The 23,036-nt window shown below is 42.7% G+C and overlaps 1 long non-coding RNA gene across 1 annotated transcript in view; it reads left to right on the top strand.

Moving 5' to 3' along the window:
• Positions 1 to 22,307, top strand: part of LOC124801623 — a 521,303-nt gene extending 498,996 nt beyond the window's left edge. Inside the window, exon 3 of the long non-coding RNA XR_007017112.1 lies at positions 21,653 to 22,307. This is a non-coding gene — a long non-coding RNA (uncharacterized LOC124801623). The remainder of the gene's footprint in view (positions 1 to 21,652) is intronic.
• Positions 22,308 to 23,036: the final 729 nt, after the last annotated feature.

Genomic DNA, 23,036 nt, shown 5'->3' with positions numbered 1-23,036 from the left:
CATTGGAGGACTGAGAATCCCCATTTCGCGACAGAGAAGTCTCTTCACACTCAGCGGGTGACTGTGTGGTGTGTAATGTCCAGTCACGGAATAATTCGTGCGATATTTGCTGATGACACGGTGACTACCGAACGGTACGTGAAGTTTTTAAGATGTTTTCATCCCTGTTTTCCAAATTGACCCTCATTTTGACAACATGCGATTCATGCAAGACGGAGCTCGACGTCGTCGGAGCAGGAGAGTGTTTGATGTCCCGGAAGAGCTCTTTGGGGAACGCATTCTGGCTCTGGGGTACCCAGAGGCCACTGTCATAGGCCTCAACTGGCCGCCATATTCTCCAGATCTGGACACATGCGACTCCTTTTCGTGGGTCTGTATTCAAGACAAGGTGTACAGCAATAATGCCTAAACTAATGCTGAGCTGAAAACAGCCATTCAGGAGGTCATCGACAGAATCGATGTTACGACAATTCAGCGGATCATGCAGAATTTCGCTATTCGTCTGCGCCATATCGTCGCCAATGATGGCAGGCATATCAAACATATCGTAACCTAAGTACGAATATCTGTAGTGACGTTTACAGATCGAATACAGTGTGTGAAAACCGGTTGTTTGTAACTAATTTACGTTTTGACGAAATAAATCTCGAGTGAACAGCCTGGTATGAGTGAGCATAGGACACAATTTTTCGGCAATCGTTGCCGTCATCAGGTGCGCTGATGTTCTGATCGGCGGTGGGCCGGCGCCAGGTATATATAGGACAATCCCCCTCCCGCTCCTCCCTCAGGCGCTTCCTATGAGTCGGTTCGGTCCGCGCCCCGCGCGCAGTCCAGGTGCAGCGTCCGTTCTCCCGGCGTCTGGGCGCTGCGTCCTAGGTCTTCTCGTTCAGGAGGGTCTACCAGCACCCTCTCGTTAATCTTCCCTCCTCCCCCGAAGTCGGTACACTCTGGGAAATATCCTTTTTCTTCTTAATCTGGATGGTCACGGGTTACCACGCCTTGCTAAGGATGCAACCGCTGTCACGATTTAGTTGTGGCTCTCTTACTCTCATCTCTATGGCTTCTTTGATGACACAGTCCCAGTATTTGGAAGTCTGTGTCAGGACTTTGGTTTCGTCATAATCCATGCTGTGGAGTTCCGACAGGCAATGCTCAGCGATTGGCGACTTACTGGGCTGTTGCAGTCTAGTGTGCCGTTGATGTTATCGGCATCGGTCATCAATGGTACGAATGGTCTGACCTATGGATACACACCCGCATTGGCAAGGTATCTGATAAACCCCTGATTTACGTAGACCAAGGTTGTCCTTGACACTACCAAGAAGGCTCTTCGTTTTGCTTGGAGGACGGAAGATGGTTTTCACTTGGTGTTTACGTAAAATGCGCCCAATTTTTCCGGATAAGGCCCCACAAAACGCAATAATAGCCAAGGCCGCCTCCTCCTGAGGATCATCCTCAGTTTCCTTGCCGAAATATTGTGTCCTATGCACCCTCATACCAGGCTGTTCACCCGATATTTACTTCGTCATAAAATACGTCTGGAGAAATTGAAGAATCACATAATTTACGTTTTCTTTCATGTTGTTGTTGTGGTCTTCAGTCCCGAGACTGGTTTGATGCAGCTCTCCACGCTACTCTATCCTGTGCAAGCTTCTTCATCTCCCAGTACCTACTGCAACCTACATCCTTCTGAATCTGCTTAGTGTATTCATCTCTTGGTCTCCCTCTACGATTTTTACCCTCCACGCTGCCCTCCAATACAAAATTGGTGATCCCTTGATGCCTCAGAACATGTCCTACCAACCGATCCCTTCCTCTAGTCAAGTTGTGCCACAAATTTCTGTTCTCCCCAATTCTATTCAATACCTCCTCATCAGTTATGTGATCTATCCATCTAATCTTCAGCATTATTCTGTAGCACCACATTTCGGAAGCTTCTATTCTCTTCTTGTCCAAACTATTTATCGTCCATGTTTCACTTCCATACATCGCTACACTCCATACAAATACTTTGAGAAAGGACTTCCTGACACTTAAATCTATACTCCATGTTAACAAATTTCTCTTCTTCAGAAACGCTTTCCTTGCCATTGCCAGTCTGCATTTTATATCCTCTCTGCTTCGACCATCATCGGTTATTTTGCTCCCCAAATAGCAAAACTCCTTTAAGTGTCTCATTTCCTAATCTAATTTCCTCAGCATCACCCGACTGAAGTCGACTACATTCCATTATCCTCGATTTGCTTTTGTTGATGTTCATCTTATATCCTCCTTTCTAGACACTATCCATTCCGTTCAACTGCTCTTCCAAGTCCTCTGATGTCTCTGACAGAATTACAATGTCATCGGAAACCTCAAAGTTTTAATTTATTCTCCATGGACTGTAATACCTACTGCGAATTTTTGTTTTGTTTCCTATACTGCTTGATCAGTATACAGATTGAATAAAATATCGTACATATCGTAACCTAAATACAAATATCTGTAAAATTTTGTACATCGCCGCACGTTCAGAGAACGTGAATAGTTACAATTAAAAGAAAAACAGCCCTCGGTCACTATTTTTAACAAATTAACCTGGCTTCAACACTGCTAGGAGCGTCTTCCTCAGAATTTAAATCAAAGAATGGTCTATATTCTATAACATGGTCACAGAATTATGACTACAAACGAATGATAGGGTATAAGTACGGAATCATCGTGAAAGACTGGCAGTACTTATATGTCATTTATAAAATAATAAATATGCCAAAAAGGGCATTAGTCACAAAGATATTTAAGATAAAGAAAACTGTGATGGCGAGCCACTAAGGGCTGCTCGTTACTTGCGTGGAAGACACTCCTAGCAGTGTTGAAACCAGGTTAATTTGTTAGAAATGGTGACCGAGGGCTGCTTTTCTTTCAATTGTAATTATTACAGAAAAATTCTATCCAAGATCCTATATGAAGGAATCAAGGAGCAATTAGAATAGGAGTTAGGGGAATATCAGGGAGGTTTCAGACCATGGAGAAGCTGTGCAGAGCAGATAATTAGTTTAAAATTGATTATGGCATACTACAAGAAACGGAACAAACCTCTGGCAATAACATTTTTAGATTTTGAGAAGGCATATGACTGTCTCCACAGACCTTCAGTATTAAAAATTTTAAGAAATCTAGGACTCCATCCAAAACTAATTAAAATACTACAACTCACTCTAACCAACATCAAATCAAAAGTGAAGTTTAGAGGAGAAATTTCAGAACCATTCCTCATAAAAACATGCTTACGACAAGGTGACTGCCTATCACCATTACTGTTCAACTGTGCACTGGAATACATAATGAGAGAATGGTACAAGGAAAATCTAAACATGATAAGAATTGTCAGTGTAAAAGATGACATTAGCTTTAACAGCTTGGGATTCGCTGATGATCTTGGTCTCCTAGCCAACATCGTTCAAGAAGCTAGGCAACAAGTGAAATCACTACAAGAAATAGCAGAGAAAGTAGGCCTTAGAATATCATTTGAAAAAATGGAGGTTATGCTAACTGATCCACCACTTGCAAAAAAAATTACAATAGGAGAACAGGAAATCAAAATTGTTGATAAATTTAAATATTTAGGCGAAATAATAACATACAATCTAAATGAGAAGCCGTCATGGCAGAATAGAATAAAGAAACTGAACTACGCAAATTACATTACCAAAACTACATACAACAAAAAAAGCCTATCTATAGATGCAAAATTAAAACACTATAAAACAGTTACACAACCAGAAATAACGTATGCAGCTGAAACTATCTTCAGAACAACTAATACAGCAGAAATTGACAGAATACTAAAAATAGGACATGTATAGGACATGTATAAATAAACAGTACAAAATAAATGGACCTTGGAGAATAGTACCAAATGAAACAGTATATAAGAAAATAGAACCAGTCATGAGCACAATCAGGAAGAAACGGATCTCATTCTTTGGACATCTGATGGGAACTCCAGAAAACAGAATTAGTAAAAAAATAATACAAAAATTGTGGAATAGCAAGAGCGACATTAAATGGATCACAGAAATTAAGGAAGATATAAAAGAACTCCAAATTACAGTAGATGACCTAAAAAACAAGACAGAGAAAACCAGAATACTGCAAGACCCGGAAACCAGACTACAAATGAAAATCAATAAAAGGAGTACAGGAAGAGTGGTCTCAGATGAAGAAAGAAAGAAAATATCTGAAAGAATGAAGAAATATTGGGCAAACAGAAGAGCAAAACACCTTTCATATAAGAATAGACTGTAATAATTATATTATCTAAATATCATATTAAGTTATTGTTGAACCAAATTGTATCCCTGTGTAACAACTTGTTTACAACTTCGTATTTTTGACTAGAGTTGTCCAATGAAGGCCATAAAATAAATAAATAATAATAATTACAGATACGTGTAGCGACGTTCACATGTCGAATACAGTGTGTGCAAACCAGTAGTTTGTAACTAGTAACTAGTTTTCTTTCATGTAGTTCAATAATTGTCACCCTGTAGGTGAAAGATGGTTCTGTGACTCCTCTGCCAGGCATTAAATTCTGAACTGCAGATTAACCATATAGATGTAAATGTAGAAAAAAAGATGAGTTGTGCTCTTCTGAAGCCCGTTATTGCGTGTCAGACAGTACCGGACTGGGTTGGTGCTGCGCCTACTATTGCTAATGCAGCGGGCTACGCGGGGTCAGACGTGAGAGCGTGGACAAAGAGTCGCTGGCGGCGGGCACTTCCTTTCAGGCGGCGGGCGTGCGCCTTATTGAAATGTAGAGCAGCCGCGGACCTGTTCAGGTGCTGGGTGCCCAATGCCGAGGCCTCGTTGGCGGAGTCTGGCAGCGCTCTGTGTTGCCGGGGGCGCTGGACCCACGGCACATGTCCGCATAAATCACCTCGCTTCCGCTCCTACACTTGTATGCCATTATCCTCTATCTAGCTATTCCAGTTGAGGTTCTGCATATCTGCTACGTCGGAGGAATGGGAAAACGGGGGAGGGGGGACCGAAGGAGGGAGGGACAGATTTGTTTCCTTGTAATGTTACCAGTAACCTGTCACATATGTAAGTGCGAGGGTCACTTCAAAAGAAATGCACACTATTTTTTTTTAATCCATCTTTTATTCTACATGTTTGAAAGTTTTACAGTGTGTAGATACATCCTTTAGGAACAATATATTCATTTCTCCACGTAATTTCCATCCCTCTCAACTGCCTTACGCCATATTGGAACCAGCGCCTGTATCCCCGCACGATAAAATTCTGGACCAACCTGTTGGAGCCACTGTTTGGCAGCGTGCACAAGGGAGACATCATTTTCAAACCTTGTTCCACGAAGAGAGTCTTTCAGTTTCCCAAAGAGATGATTGTCACATGGAGCCAGGTCAGGACTGTAAGGCGGGTGTTTCAGTGTTGTTCATCCGACTTTTGTGATCGCGTCCATGGTTGTTTGACTTACATGTGGCCGTGCATTGTCGTGCAACAGCAAAACATCCTGCTTTTGCCGATGTAGTGGAACACGACTCAGTCGAACTTGAAGTTGCTTCAGTGTCGTCACATATGCTTCAGAATTTATGGTGCTTCCACTTGGCATGATGTCCAGAAGCAAGAGTCTTTCGGAATCGAAAAACACCGTAGCTTTTCCAGCAGAAGCGGTGGTTTCGAATTTTTTTTTCCTTGGGTGAATTTGCATGATGCCACTCCATTGATTGCCTCTTCTTCTCTGCTGAAAAATGATGGAGCCATGTTTCATTACCTGTCACGATTCTTCCAAGAAATTCATCTCCACCATATTCGTACTGTTCCAAAAGTTTGCAGCATACCGTTTTTCTTGTTTCTTTGTGAGCCACTGTCAACATCCTGGGAGCCCACCTGGCACAAACCTTTTTTAACGCCAACACTTGCATGGGGGCTTAATTATTTAAATATGAAATGCAAATACTTTTATGTTTTTTAGTAGCTGTAAGTCCGATTAAGAAGTCTCGTAAACGGTTGGCCGTGACTAGTTTTAGTACGCAATCTGACTGCATAGAATAACAACAAAGAATGAAAGAAAATTTCCGGTAACACAATTAGTTAATTAAGTCCCCAGCAACTATAAAACGTACAAAACCAAAGCACAAGTGTAACTGTTCTGTGTGTGGAAGTGTGATTCAACGTACACATCTGGCACGGTTCTTCTTCAATAAGACAAGAAATTTTAAATACCATTTATACTGAAGCAATTAAAAAAATTTAAATACTATAATTGCGTAAGGAAACCAGAATTACACTCTAATACAAGAACACAAGCCAGATGCTTTGTTGACTGAACCTGTAATGACGCATTATTTAAGACATTGATATAATGAAAAAAAAAAGGGAATTTTTTTTACCTTCATATATATTGACGAAAGGCACTCTGATCATTACAATATCTCCATTCGAACAACATCTGCTGTCTAGCCCATCAAACAACTGCATAAAACATGGCCTCAAATAGTACAGCTATCAATATCCTCTCAGCAAGATCTGCACAAGCACTCACTACGACGACATCTCAACGACGACTTGACTCCTACTACTTCTCAACAAGCACTGACTACTGCCACATCTCGACAAGCACTGCCAGTAGAGGCGGCGGAATAAAACTCTTTGGCGCAATCTCTGGCGCTGTGGCTCAGTGTAGCCACCTTTCACACTTCCAGTATTCTGCAAACACTTCCTTCCCCTATCCCAACGTAGCGTGACAATTCGTTCACTGTGATGCGTCTGTGAGCAGTCACCAATTCGTTAATTCTCTGCACGTTGTCTGGAGTGTGTGCAGTAAGAGACCTGCCGCTGCGAGGACAATTCTCAGTATTGCCGTGCCCGCTTTCATCACGTGCCCACCGACTAACTGTACTGCGATCGACAGCAGAATCTCCATACACCTTTTTCAACCTCTTGTGGATGTTTCCCACTGTCTCGTTTTCACAGCTCAGGAATTCTATGACAGCACGTTGCTTCTGACGAACGTCAAGTGTAACACCCATCTTGAAAACATGCTCTGACGGCGCCACTCACGGGAACAGGTTGAACGAAGTTTGAAAACAAGCGGGAAGGATGTATCTACACACTGTAAAACTTTCACACATGCAGAATGAAAACTGTTTTTTACAAAAATAGTGTACATTTCTTTTGGAGTGACCCTCGTAGGATACTTCATTAAGGATCAGTTGCCCAGAGACCCAGTAAAAAGGTGAAACCGCGTTTCCTGCTCTGCGGCTGACAAACGAGCACCGCACAAGCCTTCTCTATACTCTGACGGTGCATAAGTATCGAAATAATCTACTACCGGCCCAATTTGACCTTGCCTTTACAGGTACTCTGGAGTAGATCAGGTGTGACGATAGATCGAGCACAAGGCTAGCACTGCTCGACGTAAATAAATGTTGGCTACAGACTCACAAGGTGAGACCACGATGTTCGCATCACGGATGTACTTCAAACTTCGTACACTTTCAGTAGTCCATTGAGGACAACATAAAGTGTAGGTAGTAAGGCGTCCTACTTAGGCGCCGGCCACGGTGGCCGAGCGGTTCTAGGCGCTTCAGTCAGGAACCACGCGACCCCTACGGTCGCAGGTTCGAATCCTGCCTCGGGCATGGATGTGTGTGATGTCCTTAGGTTAGTTAGGTTTAAGTAGTTATAAGTTCTAGGGGACTGATGACCTCAGATGTTAAGTCCCATAGTGCTCAGAGCCATTTGAACCATTTGAACCTACTTAGGCGATTTCGACAAAATCGCAGGAGAATTTTTACACATCAGGGATGTACCGGTGCGTTGCAACTCTGAACACTGGCTGGCGGTGTTCATGTGGTTGGCGTTCAAGCTCCTCAGTCGGTGGAGCACTAGTTCGTGTCCCGTTCACCTTTTCTTAATTTATATTTATTACACTAGGCGTACTATTTCGTATATATTAAATTTGATAAGACATGTGCATGTATGGACTTTTATTGAATTTCCAGTGTTAATTGGTTGTTTACTAATTTTTATTATCACAACAAATATTGTGTTCATAACCATCGAGAAGTAATCGACCGTACGTATGAAGTTTTCCTGAAAATGTGTACGTGTCGTGATTTCCGAAATCCCTTACACCTACAACTTGGTAAGGTACCGAGAATTGTTTTGCATCTGGGCGCTTCGATGTGCAGACAGGTTTTAAGAACGAGGGTCAGGCTTTGAAAGCCCAAGTCAAACACAGATAGATAAGAGTGTAAATAGTTTAATGCAACATTAAATGAGTTAAAATATGCCATAATACGAGGATAATGTGCCATGTAATGTATCAGTTAATCATCGGATGTGCTTTCGACATTACAAGTTGCGAGACGATATTTTTTATGCAGTTTTCCCGCTTACACAAGGAATCCTCAGAGTTCATCTTTAACGTTTTGAAACATTTCTCTTTCTTCCTACAATTTGTATGCAAACCTTGAATAATGCAACATTTTCGTAAATGTCGGTGCCGAAAACTGACGATATACGATTGAATGGGTTGTAATAGCATCTTCGGGGGAAGCAATATAAACAAGTTTGAAGGCTCTTGTTCAAGGCTCTTGAAGGCTCTCTGTAGGAATAAAAGTCACATAATATTTTTTGTAATAATAAAAATTAGTAAACTGCGAAATAACATTGGAAATTCAGTAAACTTTCACTAAAATACACGTGTCATCGCATTATATCATCTTTCAAATGTAATATGTACAAAATAATATGACTAGTGTTGAAAAATATGCAAACCGAAAATAAAGGCATGCGGGAGTCGATCCATCAACCCAATGACTACGGAGTTTGAACGCTAACTACATGACTACCGGAAGCACGTACTCAGGGTCACAACGCACAGTTACATCACTTACGCGTGAAACGTGTCTTGTAATTTCTCGAAATCGCCTAATTAGTACGCCTTACTACTGACAAATTATGTTGTCCTATTGTACTACAAGACGTATAAACAATTTGAAGTAAATCCGTGATCCGAACGTCGTGACTTCTTGTCAGTTAAATACGAATGTGTATTTCGACAATGTGCCATGTAACGTTATTGGGGAGTGGACGGTTGAGTTTTATTAAGTGATAGTCGATTGAGCTGAATGTTTCTTTCATGTGTATTTCGACAATGTGCCATGTAACGTTATTGGGGGGTGGACGGTTGAGTTTTATTAAGTGATAGTCTATTGAGCTGAATGTTTCTTTCATTTAAATCTTTGTAGGTTCGCTTCATATCAGAAGTATGGTATATGGAAAACATATGTAGACAAAACAGGTCATGCCTCGTATCAGATTAAGCACTCGAGCTACTGTAACACATCCAACAGATGAGAGACCAGTCAGCATCACCTTTGAGGTTCATTCCTGTATTTGTAGTTATTTATACATGTTTCAAAGTGCCTCAGAAATGTGGCTGTTTAAGGCAAAATAAACTGATATATAAAAGGGCGTATAATGGCAAAATAAATGAAACAATAGGAAGTCACTTGAAGAATAGACACAATTAATTAAAAGCAACTCAAGCTATGACGTTTGCCTGCTTGGTAACTAGATAAAGTTTTAAGCAACAACTGTTCCGTAGCACAAGTGCTCATCTATATGTGATAAAGAATAAAATATGCGCACATTAAACAATTTTCATCTGCGCAATTACTGTATCTTAAGAAAAAAAGGAAAAAGAAGCTATGTATTGATTTTGTAAGTAACAAAAATGTTACATACTTACAGCTAACAAATTTTGAGGCGTAGGCAGAAAGTTGCATTAGATATCATGATCTTCTTTCAAGTAATAAACAGAAATTTATTCACGTAATTCCTTTAAAAACATTAGGAAATCCCCTCTCCTGACAAAGACAGCAAATATACCTCGTTTTCGGTGTAATGGTCACCACTGTTAGACTGAAATATAAGAATAATGTAATCAAAGTTTTAATTATTTTGTTTGTATTTGTTATTGCATTTATCGATTCAGAAGAGACTTCCAGTAGTCTTTCAAATTGAAAAACTTTTAGACTCATTACTTCATCCCCCCTGCTTTCTATCTCCTTGCTTTATTCCCTCATGAATCTCTCCGGTGAAAACTCCAGAGGAAGCCAAACTTTCGCTAGGAGCTCGATGCTTTGCATTCCTGAACAGGGAAATTCGTATTATCTTGTTATGAAATCGTTTTAAAGGAGAGCAATCGACGGTTGTTCTTGGGCTAGCAAGCAGAGACAGCAATGAACTCGAATGGGCTGAACAATGCACATTATCACTATTGTTACTGGTGTTAACCGTCGCGGAAGGAGGTACTATAGACGATGCTTTTTCACATTTAATGCTTGTTATTCGCACATATGGCAGACTCCGACTATTATACAGGTTTCTGAAAAAAATGACGTGCGTTTAGGCTGTATTCTGTGACTAGTGCGATGCAGAAAACGCACGATTATCGATGTTAAAACTCATAATGGCGAGACCTAATGGAGGTGAGATGGTTTGTTTTTGTGCTGCATGCAGACGCTGTTCAGAGAGTAACTGTTGAGAAGCTGTAGATTTGTAGACGCCTCGTTAATTTCTGGAACTATCTCTAACCTTTTTCCTTGTTGAAGTATGTCACAGCTTTATAAATTATAATAATTTAGGAAGAGCATTATTTCAAGACGCTGGAACACAATTGCGAATAAATTCTGTTGACGGCGAGAGAATCACGCTGGAAGAAAAAAACGTTTCCTTTGTCTTAACTTACAGTCGACCTAAAAAGTTCTGATACACTGGGAGACGAATAATGTTGCACCGTGAACAGCTTGATCGAACGCTGCCAAACTGACGGTCCAGTACTCCCGTGGCAGAGGAATATGTTGATTAAAATTACATCCGTTTGAGAGTTTAACTGCTGTTTTAGCAGGAGTAGCAAATTAATGAGGTGGAACGAGGATAACTTGAAAGAACAAGAGGTTGTTGAAAGCTTCAGAGGGAGGATTAGACAATGATGGAAACAGGGGAAAGGGAAACATTAGAATATGAATAGGTAGCTTTGTGAGATGAAATAGTGAAGGCAGCACAAGAACAAATACGTAAAAAGATAAGATCTTGTAGAAATCTTTAGATGTCAAGGGAGATATTGTACACTACTGGCAACTAAATATGCTACACCAAGAAGAAATGCAGATGATAAACGGGTATTCATTGGACAAATATATTATACTAGAACTGACATGTGATTACATGTCCGCAGCTCGTGGTCGTGCGATAGCGTTCTCGCTTCCCGCGCCCGAGTTCGATTCCCGGCGGGGGTCAGGGATTTTCTCTGCCTCATGATGACTGGGTGTTGTGTGATGTCCTTAGGTTACTTAGGTTTAAGTAGTTCTAAGTTCTAGGGTACTATGACCATAGCTGTTAAGTCCCATAGTGCTCAGAGCCATTTTTGTGATTACATTTTCACGCAGTTTGGGTGCATAGATCCTGAGAAATCAGTACTCAGAACAACCACCTCTCGCCGTAATAACGGCCTTGATACGCCTGGGCATTGAGTCAGAGCTTGGATGACGTGTACTGGTACAGCTGCCCATGCAGCTACAACACGATACCACAGTTCATCAAGAGCACTGACTGCCATATTGCGACGAGCCACCATTGACCAGACGTTTTCAATTGGTGAGAGATCTGGAGAATGTGCTGGCCAGGACAGCAGTCGAACATTTTCTGTATCCAGAAAGGCCCGTACAGGACCTGCAACATGCGGTCGTGCATTATCCTGCTGAAATTTAGGGTTTCACAGGGATCGAATGAAGGGTAGAGCCACGGGTCGTAACACATCTGAAATGTAACGTCCACTGTTCAAAGCGCCGTCAATGCGAACAAGAGGTGACCGAGACGTGTAACCAATGGCACCCCATACCATCACGCTGGGTGATACGCTAGTATGGCGATGACGAATACACGCTTCCAATGTGCGTTCACCGCGATGTCACCAAACACGGATGCGACCATCATGATGCTGTAAACAGAACCTGGATTCATCCGAAAAAATGACGTTTTGCCATTCGTGCACCCAGGTCCGTCTTTCGGTACACCATCGCAGGAGCTCCTGTCTGTGATGCAGCGTCAAGGGTAATCGCAGCCATGGTCTCCGAGGTGATAGTCCATGCTGCTGCAAACGTCATCGAACTGTTCGTGCAGATGGTTGTTGTTTTGCAAACGTCCCCATCTGTTGACTCAGGGATCGAGACGTGGCTGCACGATCCGTTACAGCCATGCAGATAAGATGCCTGTCATTTCGATTGCTAGTGATACGAGGCCATTGGGACCCAGCACGGCGTTCCGTATTACCCTCCTGAACCCACCGATTCCATATACTGCTAACAGTCATTGGATCTCGACCAACGCGAGCAGCAATGTCGCGATACGATAAACCGCAATCGCGATAAGCTACAATCCGACCTTTATCAAAGTCGGAAACGTGATGGTCCGGATTTCTCCTCCTTACACGAGGTACCACAAGAACATTTCACCAGGCAAACTCCTGTTTGTGTATGAGAAATCGGTTGGAAACTTTCCTCATGTCAGCACGTTGTAGGTGTCGCCACCGGCGCGAACCTTGTGTGAATGCTCTGAAAAGCTAATAATTTGCATATCACAGCATCTTCTTCCTGTCGGTTAAATTTCGCGTCTTTAGCACGTCATCTTCGTGGTGTAGCAATTTTAAAGGCCAGCAGCGTATTTAATTGATGAGAGGAGATAATATAAAAATTTAGCAAATGAAGCCAGAGAAAGGGAATACAGGCGTCTAAAAAAAAGAGATTAATAGAAAGTGCAAAATGATAACTACGGGAAAGACAGATACCACCTATCGGAAAATTAAAACGGTTTTTGGAAAAAAGAGAAGCAGCTGTATGAATATCAAGAGGTCAGATGGAAAACCAATACTGTGCAAAGAAGGGAAATTAGAAAGGTGGAAATGGTATATGAAGTGGGAAATACAAGGGAAAAGTACTTGAGGGCAGTAGCACAGAAACAGAAGAGGACGTAGCTTAAGACGAACCACGAGATGTGATACTGCGAGAACCTGGATTCATCCGAAAAAATGACGTTTTGCCATTCGTGCACCCAGGTTCGTCTTTCGGTACACCATCGCAGGAGCTCCTGTCTGTGATGCAGCGTCAAGGGTAATCGCAGCCATGGTCTCCGAGCTTAAAGCCGAAACAAGACTCCTGGCGTAGACAACATTGGCAATGGCTGTAAGGTTATCAAGCGAAATATCTGAAGAGGAAGACGTGGTGTACTAGATGGATGCCTGAAAAGTGAGATGATGTTCTGTGCACCGTGAAAGTTTCGTCACTCGAACAGTGCTCAAGAATAGCTCGGTTTTGTGTCGTCTCCTTGACAGTTGATTTACACTTTTCTAGAACTCCTGAAGCGTTCCCTACGCCTCGTACTCGGAACTGTAGTGGCACTCTTAGCGCAACCCTGTGCGTGATACGAATTACACAACGTATTGCTCCACAGGTTTACTCGGAAACGCTTATTGTTTGACGCAGATTAATAATGGGCACTGCTGCACTATAAATCATTTTAAATAAGGGTCCCCAGCCTCGCTTTGACCTTCAAGGCAGCGTTACAATCGTCGTTACTCTGATATCACTGCCGGCCGAAGTGGCTGAACAGTTCTAGGCGCTTCAGTCTGGAACCGCGCGACCGCTATGGTCGCAGGTTCGAATCCTGCCTCGGGCATGGATGTGTGTTGTCCTTAGGTTATTTAGGTTTAATTAGTTCTAAGTTCTAGGGGACTGATGACCTCAGAAGTTAAGTCACGTAGTGTTCAGAGTCATTTGAACCATTTTTTTCTGATATCACTAACGTATGCCTTGTAGCAATCCAACTACTTAAAATAGACTGTCAAGTACGACCACTTGGTTGGGGAACGTGCATCAAAGGCAGTCAATAAATCACCACCAGATGGTTTCTAACAGCTCCCGTCTCCATAAACAAAAGTGGATAATACTTGAAAGCCAAAAGGGAAAAAAAAACACTTTCCACAGATTCAAATGTCGCCTATTGGCTTCTATTAGACCTTGCCTTGTCTATCGCTTTTGTAAAACGCCAGCTGCAGCTGTCCAGTTACCAGATTCTGATATAACTTTTGCGGCCACTGAGGGTAGCTCATTTCCGACCCCATACACGCAAAAATCTTAAAATATCACCTCCGCCATAGAGGGCGAACAGCTCCATGAATCAATGCCAAGCCGAATAACTGCTTACATAAGGGGCAGAGTTGGACCGACGCGTTATTGATTAGCGCACTTTGTGAAGCTCTTTCTCCTGAATAAAGCATCCAATTTTTCCGAAACTTTAATCATTTGTTTGACTGTACTCGAGCATCACGTCCATGAATTTCCGTCCCATTCGGATGATTCCTTCGTGGTGCGTTGTTTTCTTTGTCTTCAGAGCACGACCGGCCGCGGCTCGCCAAACTTCACGTGTACAGCGCGTGCAGACCGCGTGCGATCAAAGCCCGACCTGTCAGTCACCTCTGCTCGGTCCTCTTCGGAAGTACCCGGGACACTGCGACATTGTCATTTAGCATTCCGGCGTGGCATTTTGCTGTCGGCACAACTCTCTTGAGTTTCGCAGAATCGTGGTGTCAGCGCAGTTTACCCTTCGACTTTTGTTCGTGGTATGAAGGAAGTTCATAGATCCGGAGTCCGTAGCTCGTGGTCTTGCGGTAGCGTTATCGCTTCCTGCGCACGGGGTCCCGGGTTCGATTCCCGGCGGGGTCAGGGATTTTCTCAACCTCGTGATGACTGGGTGTTGTGTGTTTATCATCATCATTTCATCCCTATCGACGCGCAAGTCGCCGAAGTGGCGTCAAATCGAAAAACTTGCACCAGGCTGGAGCAGTCTACCCTACGGGAGGCCCTCGTCACGCGCCATTATTATTATTATTATTATAGGTCCAGTGGCTGTTTGCACAAAAAGAGGCAGTCTAGCGATCTGTCGTCATAGTCCTTCAAAACGAATGGGACTGACATAAGAGAGGAATGAAAATTCTCAATTCGCATAATTGACAGGTGCTGCTTATGCTACAAAACATTTTAATATCATGTAGAAAGAATTTAAACTTTTAGATGACAGTGAAAGAGCAAAAAATTAGAACGATCGACAGACAGGATTCATTGTTCTGTTCACGAGAAATCAAAAATGGTTAAAAGGGTTCTGAGCACTATGGGACTTAACATCTGAGGTCATCAGACCCCTAGACTTAGAACTACTGAAATGTAAGTAACCTATGGACATCACACACATCCATGCCCGAGGCAGGATTCGAACCTGCGACCGTAGCAGCAGCTCGGTTGCGGACTTAAGCGCCTAGAACCGCTCGGCCCACGAGGAATCACTCTGCGCTAAATTTGCGTGAATGAAGCACTTGAAGGAACTGGTGGTACGAACAGTAAAATTCCTGAAGTCGCTACCATTATTCCATTTTCAGTTGCAACAGTTTTCATTGGAAATGAACGTACTGTATACAGACTTCATATATAACTGCAAAGTGGGTTGGTTAAGTAAAGAGGCATGCCTGAAACGATTTTTCGATTTGAATCTCTCTATTGTTGAACTTATGAAGGAAGCAGGAATGCAAGAAAGAAAATTAGAACATCTTTAATGGGTTACAGGCTTCGAATTTTAAGTGGACTAGACTGCACACAGCCTTCAGCAAGATATTGCAAGGTAATTTCTTGGTGATTTGATGGTGATGCATTTAAAATGAAAATCGTGTTATAGAAGGAGACATTCTGACAAAGACTCTCCATTTCCCTAAGCTCACTGACGTTGAAGAAAGTGCGAGGTTTTAAGAATTCATTGTGGACTTGCAAGAATTACAACGATACTTTTATGAAGGTCTTCAGGAGACTGTCAGTCATACATTTTTTTCGAGCTGTTTTCGAGAACGTTTGCTTTTGTAGTTGAAAGCGCCCCTGCATGTGCAGATGTAACTGATTGACCTGCAGCGTAATTCCAATTTTAATTACAAATCTTTTTAAGTTAAAACTGTCCAGGACGTCTAGATTGCTTTTTTCAGTTAAATTTTCCAATGAGATTGCAAAAGTGCTACAATATTTCGGTCTATATATTTGTGTGAAAGGCTTTTTTTCGCTCACGAAACTAAATAACCCACGATTACGTGCCAACTTGAGTGAGAAATTCCGTTAAATTTTTCGATGTCTGTCCATATGCCAACAATACGTACGAGATAAAAAGCGCGCCAAAGATAATTAACTAATACTGAAAACTTGTTTTGTTTGTGCTCTGCGTCGTTGAGAAATGTAAAATGTATAACAAAGACATATGCACTACGACTGTACTGCCATTTGATTGTGGCGCCTTCTTTGTTTTCCCTTTTTCCCTCTTCTCGCTCAGTGTAGTGGTGGGGGAAATGTGAATTTTTTTTTGATCGTTGTGTTTGGTCCTTGCGGACGTCGCAAGACATCCTGTTCAAGTTCGTTGGTTGATCCTTCCACTCAGCTTTTTTTTTTATTACAGAGGCCAAGCGGCTCCCTGACCGAACACGCTGAGCTACCGTGCCGGCTGTAAACAGCTATGGTCATCAGTCGCCTAGAACTTAGAACTACTTAAACCTAACTAACCTAAGGACATCACACAACATCCAATCATAACGAGGCAGAGAAAATCCCTGACCCCGCCGGAAATCGAACCCGGGAACCCGGGCGCGGGAAGCGACAACACTAACAACACTACCACACGACCACGAGCTGCGGACACATTTTGTTCATTTTCGTTCGTTGTATCTGCTCGGCGCGGACGTCGCAAGACACCCGTTTCAGTTCGTCGTTGATCCATTAACTCAGTTTTTTTATTACAGAGGGTAGCTAACCCTCTGACAGAACACGCTGAGCTACCGTGCCGGCTTATGTCTTAGACCGTCCTTAATCTCGCACTCTCAGTTGCATCTATGGCACCCACTGCTCTCTGATACCAGAAACCGACTCTGTGGTCCACTACAACCAAAAAATAATAATTCATGGGCGCGACCAGGAATGATACGTACAGACACACAAGAAACATGAGTGTACTGTTGCTGTGTCTCAGGGAAGGTATTCGTTCCCAGCACCTAGTGCCGCACACAGCGGCTCTTCCAGATTGGTGAGACCACGTCGAACAAACCCCGGAGAAGGTCCAAGGAGTAAAGTAAACGTTCTTTATGTATCTGGAACTAGTAAGCTGTTTACCCGGAGCACTGAACGCTGTACGCGCTCTCCTGTGCTGTATAGAGGAGCAGAAGAGGCTCCCGTTTAGAGGAGCAACGTTGCGACAGCGTGTGGCCCGTTTCGCAAGGCGCGGCTGCTCTGTTTGCACGTTCCGTGGCTTTTGCAACGCGGCGCTACCTGGGCTGAAGTTGGGACTTGTTCGGCGCTCTAGCGTAGGAAGCGGCTCGCCTGAGTTAAGTGCGCCGCCGCCGCCGCCGCCGCCGCCTTGACAGACAGCGCACGGTACGCAGGCGCAGCAAGGTCAACTCCAGGAACAGGAACTTTCATACTTACAAGGGAACCTCCCCATCGCACCCCACTCAAATTTAGTTATAAGTTGGCACAGTGGATAGGCCTTGAAAAACTGAACACAGATCAATCGAGAAAACAGGAAGAAGTTGTGTGGAACTGTGAAAAAAAAAATAGCAAAATATACAAACTGAGTAGTCCATGCGCAAGATACGCAACATGAAGGAGAATGTGAGCTCAGGAGCGCCGTGGTCCCTTGGTTAGCGTGACTAGCTGCGAAACGAGAGGTTCTTGGTTCAAGTCTTCGCTCGAGTGAAAAGTTTACTTTCTTTATTTTCGCATAGGGTTCATCAGTCCGTTCGTTCACTGACGTCTCTGTTCACTGTAATAAGTTTAGTGTCTGTGTTTTGCGACGGCATCGCAAAATCGTGCGATTAGTAGACGAAACGACGTGCCTCTCCAATGGGAACCGAAAAAATTTGGTAGCAAGGTCATTCCTTCACAGGAAAACACGTCTGATATATTTTATACGACACTGGTGACGGCATGTGCGTCACATGACAGGAATGTGTTGTCGACCCACCTAACTTGTACACTTGGCGAATGGGTAAAAAGATTCTTCTACCTTGCCCGATTCGGGTTTTCTTGTGGATGTGATAATCACTCGCAAAAAAGTGATGAAAACATAAGAGTTTGTCACATAAACTGCAACATATTAATGCAACAGTTTCACAGTCGCACAGTTTTCCCTGTGCTCTGTCAAAACATATGTTTTTAACGTTTTCAAATTTTTCCGTGTCTAGACCGTCAAATCCTGCATATGTCCAAGCAAATCTGAACTTTTCCCGGAATTTTGGAGAGCGAAGTTGATTATGTGTGAGTGCCTGAACTTTGATAATTGACACACAATCACGTAAACATTACTGCTCTATGTACCTGTGCAGCATCGCAAAATCATAGAATCTTTTCACAAAGTATTTCACTAACGGACGAACAGATAATAATTGTCCGAAAATAAAAAATTAAACTTTTCACTCGAGGGAAGACTTGAACCAAGGACCGCTCGCTCCGCAGCTGCTCGCGCTAACCATGGGACCACGGCGCCTCAACGTCAGGCACTCCTTCATGTTGCCTATCTTGCACATGGACTACTCAGTTTGTATATTTTGCTTTTTTTTCATAGTTCCACACAACTTCTTCCTGTTTTCTCGATTGATCTGTGTTCAGTTTTTCAAGGCCTATCCACTGTGCCAACTTATAACTAAAACTGAGGGGGGTGCGATGGGGAGGTTCCCTTGTTAGGATTCTTTACAAAAGAGGCAATGGATATCAAGAGAAACCGTTCTGATATGCGTGGTTGCAGGACTGGGGGCCAGGTAGGCTCTTTGAACACTGTGTTTACCAGCAATAGAATCTTTGTGAGAACGTTAAAGTAACGAATATGTACCTTGTCCCCGATACTATTTGATATCTGTGTTGATGGTAGGTGTCCGTCTCCGTAGCTGAGTGGTCAGCATAGACAGCTGTCGCGCGGATGACTCGGGTTCGACTCCTGGTACTGCCAAGGATTTTTCCTTGATGTGAGGGCTTGTGTGGGATGCAGTCCGCCCCGACAGCTGAGTGCTCAGCGTGACGGATTGCCGTCCTACGGGCCCGGGTTCGATTACCGGCTGGGTTGGAGATCTTCTCCGTTCAGGGACTGGGTGTTGTGTTGTCTTCATCATTATTTCATCCCCAGCCGGCGCGCAGGCCGCCCAATGTGTCGTCGAATGTCATAAGACCTGCCACCAAGGCGGCCGAACCTGCCCCACAAGGGGCCTATCGGCCAATGACGCCACACGCTCATTTCCATTTCCATTATACCAACGGAGGAGCTACTTGATTACAAACCGCTCCAGTCCGGAACCGCGCTGCTTCTACGGTCGCAGGTTCGAATCCTGCCTCGGGCATTGATGTTCAAAATGGTTCAAATGGCTCTGAGCACTATGGGACTTAACTTCTGAGGTCATCAGTCCCCTAGAACTTAGAACTACTTAAACCTAACTAACCTAAGGACATCAACACACACCCATGCCCGAGGCAGGATTCGAACCTGCGAGCGTAGCGGTCACGCGGTTCCAGACTGCAGCGCCTAGAACCGCTCGGCCACCCCGGCCGGCGTCATGATGTCCTTAGGTTAGATGTTAAGTCCCATAGTGCTTAGAGCCATCTGAACCATTTGATTGCAAACATGTACGTGTCGAAGAACGCTGCGAGGCCGTATCGCTGACGCAGAGTATGTGCAACAAAGCGCTTATGTTAGGTCGCGCAGTGGTAGGCAATTGATGCTCGGGAGTAGCAGGGATTGCGCCAGAGAGGCTATTATTAAATATTCAGTGTAATAATGTCAGTGTTATGTATTAATGGTGTATGGAAGAAATAAGATTTGAAATAAGATTAAGCAAATTCTTCAAATATTATTATGAAATTTTGATGAAGAATCTTTCTACATATTGTTATATCGATCTACAATAAGGTAATCAATATTCATGTTTTGTGCGCTTTTGCTGTAGAACGAATTTGAACGAGACCAACTTTGTAGGTAATCCCAAGTTTTTCATTGCATTTTTTGTGTAAAGATTATTTTTTGCGTAAATGTAATTTTTATGATATGACTTAACAGTTGCAAGTCAGTTTCACAATATAGTAAGATTTTCAATGAAGACATCACAGTCATTCTCGTCAGCCATGTTCTGCCTCCCGATTCCAAGTCGTTTTTGTTTAAACAAATTCTAAATCCGTCTCAGTCAAAAATCATGCATTTTGGCTTTAACAGCTGTAGTTAGTTTAGTGGTGCTGAGAGCAGAACAATGCGTAGTAAGATCGAGGAGATCTGAACGCACTTACCGCTAATTTGTCATTATCGCGCACAGGTTGTAATTAGTTTGGGTTTACTGGTATTGCTTTCTTGCTAGTAGACAGACTGTTTAAAACAGGGTCAGGTAAACATACAGCACACAACTAGATACAACTGTTCTTTGTAAGACATAAACATTACACCTTACTTAAGACATAAACGTGACAAATTGCAAAAACAAATAACAATTGTTCTCATCTACAAGATAATCAGCGAGGAACAAAGAAAGTAACTACTAGTTCTGTAAAGTACTCTCCACCATACCCCTACTGTGGCTTTCTGAGACGCCTTCATCTAAATGACGCACAGTCTTGCTGTCTTGTTGCTGGCACCGACAGATAGTACGAAAACCTGAAGATTACTGCCGCAAGACAGTAGAGGAAGCCAAAATTCATCTCGCGGGTGGAGCAGCAGACACTAAAGCCCACATTAATTTACCTGCACCACACGGCCTTAACGAGACTCTCGCTCCTTCATCGGAAAGGGACGGAGCCGAGAAAGTGTATATTAAAGGAAGAGAGAGGCGGTTAGGGAATGCTGCTGTAGGAGGCAGATTTATCCAGGAATGGCAAAGTGTTAGAAGAGGCGGAAGGGGAGGGGATTTGCGATTTCTTTACCCGACTTTCCTTTTCTCTGACCTTTCTATGAGTAGGCCTAATAACAGCGCTGTTTGTCAATAAATTTTGCTGTTTGGCGCTATGAAAATTATCATTCGAATATGTCTTTTATTACAGTAGAAAATAAGCAGATATTTAAAAAGGTACTGTACTCGACTGTGTCAGATCGTGTATGTAAATCTCACCTGCGAATAGTAGACCACTCCATTCATTAATCATCCACTCTTATGTTCTGTATTCATTCGGTTTCCTTATTGATAACAGGAGCGCTCAACTTCATACTAGGAGCAACCAGATTTGTCATCCCATATCCGTAATTTTGAGGCACTTTCTAGCAGTAGCAAAATGTTTTCGTGTTCAAGCATAAACGTGACATTCAGTCCTTTAAGGGGTGGACGTATAACCTTACAGTCATGTGTGATAACAGACCTAAGCGTACTCACGGATCATCGATCGATGAGTCCTGTGTCCCATTTCTTATGCATGGAGCGTTTGTTGATATCTGTAAGACAAAAAAAAAAAAAAAAAAAAAATAAAAAAAAAAAATAAAAAAAATAATAATAATTATGTGAGTCGCCTAATTTTAAATGTATTTATTTTTGTTGCAGGTAAGCTTCACCCTAGCCAACAGCGTGCGCATACTTTGATCAGCCCAAGCTACATCTTCACCAATAACACTGTAAGTAAATGCTCTGCACTTTCGGCATATTTGCGTACTTGAAGGAATTGAAGGGATAAAATTTCAGATAATACTGCCCTTCTTAAACACCCACACTGGATTTCTTGGTTATGTGACGTATTTTCTGACAGGAATTAGCTTCTTATCGATAGTTTCGACATGACTTGAATGTTGTGAACTTTGTTTGCCAGTTAGCATTTGAACGCAAATAACATTCCACGCAGCATCATATTTAACAGACTCATAGTCGCCATAGATAAACGTGGAGTACAAGAACACGTTCCTCATACAGACAATAGCCAGTGCTAAATTTTGAGCTGTAATACAGTAGTAACAGCAAGTGGGAATATAACAATATGCGTATTGTTTGGAGCACTGTCGGTATTGTACTTACAAATACGTTTGGAGCCAAAAAGATAGCAGGAAGCGACCTCCTGCCACAGAAAGTAGCCGCTGTATCGAGGTGACTTGCATGCACGCTACAGCTAGTCTCGTCGCAGACCAGAAATAGACTACAACAAAAATAATGTTGGCAACAATTGTTTATTAAAAGTATATCGATACAAATACTAGGTTTTAGTGTGATGATGTTGATAAGTAGATTACTACATTGACTGACTGTTCCGTCAATTCTTGGTAGAATGTTTTATACATTATGAACGAAAAGTTCTAGAATATCTATTATATATTTCAGTAACCGGTTTTCGACAATTGTGCCGTCACCAGGGACCATCTTTCCGTTGTCACCCTGCTCCCGCCCTCGGCTCTTTTTTCAACAGACGCCTCTACAGCTTTCAGCCATGTATCACCTGGTCTTTCTCTTCGTCGTTTCCTTAACAGCTCCATTTTATATATCTACTTGGGAATCCTCTTGTTTTCCATTCTCTTCAAGTGCCTATACCGTCTTAGCCTACTTTGGAAGTGATTGTATTTCACGATTTTCCTTTACGCTTTACATGTGTTGTTGTGGTCTTCAGTCCAGAGGCTGGTTTGATGCATCTCTCCATGCTACTCTATCATGTGCAAGCTTCTTCAGCTCAGAGTAATAACTGCAACATACATCATGAATCTGCTTTGTGTATTCAGCTCTTGGTCTCCCTCTACGATTTTCACCTTCCACGCTGCCTTCCAATACTAAATTGGTGATCCCTTCATGTCATCCCTTCATGTCTCAGAACGTGTCTTACCTACGTGATCGACCCATCTAATCTTCAGCATTCTTCTGTAGCACCACATTTTGAAAGCTTCTATTCTATTCTATTCTTTTCTTGTCTAAAGTATTTATCGTCCATGTTTCACTTTCATACATGGCT

The sequence above is a fragment of the Schistocerca piceifrons genome, chromosome 1 (assembly GCF_021461385.2).
Source record: "Schistocerca piceifrons isolate TAMUIC-IGC-003096 chromosome 1, iqSchPice1.1, whole genome shotgun sequence".
Lineage (NCBI taxonomy): Eukaryota > Metazoa > Arthropoda > Insecta > Orthoptera > Acrididae > Schistocerca > Schistocerca piceifrons.
This window is presented reverse-complemented; position numbering and strand designations above follow the sequence as displayed.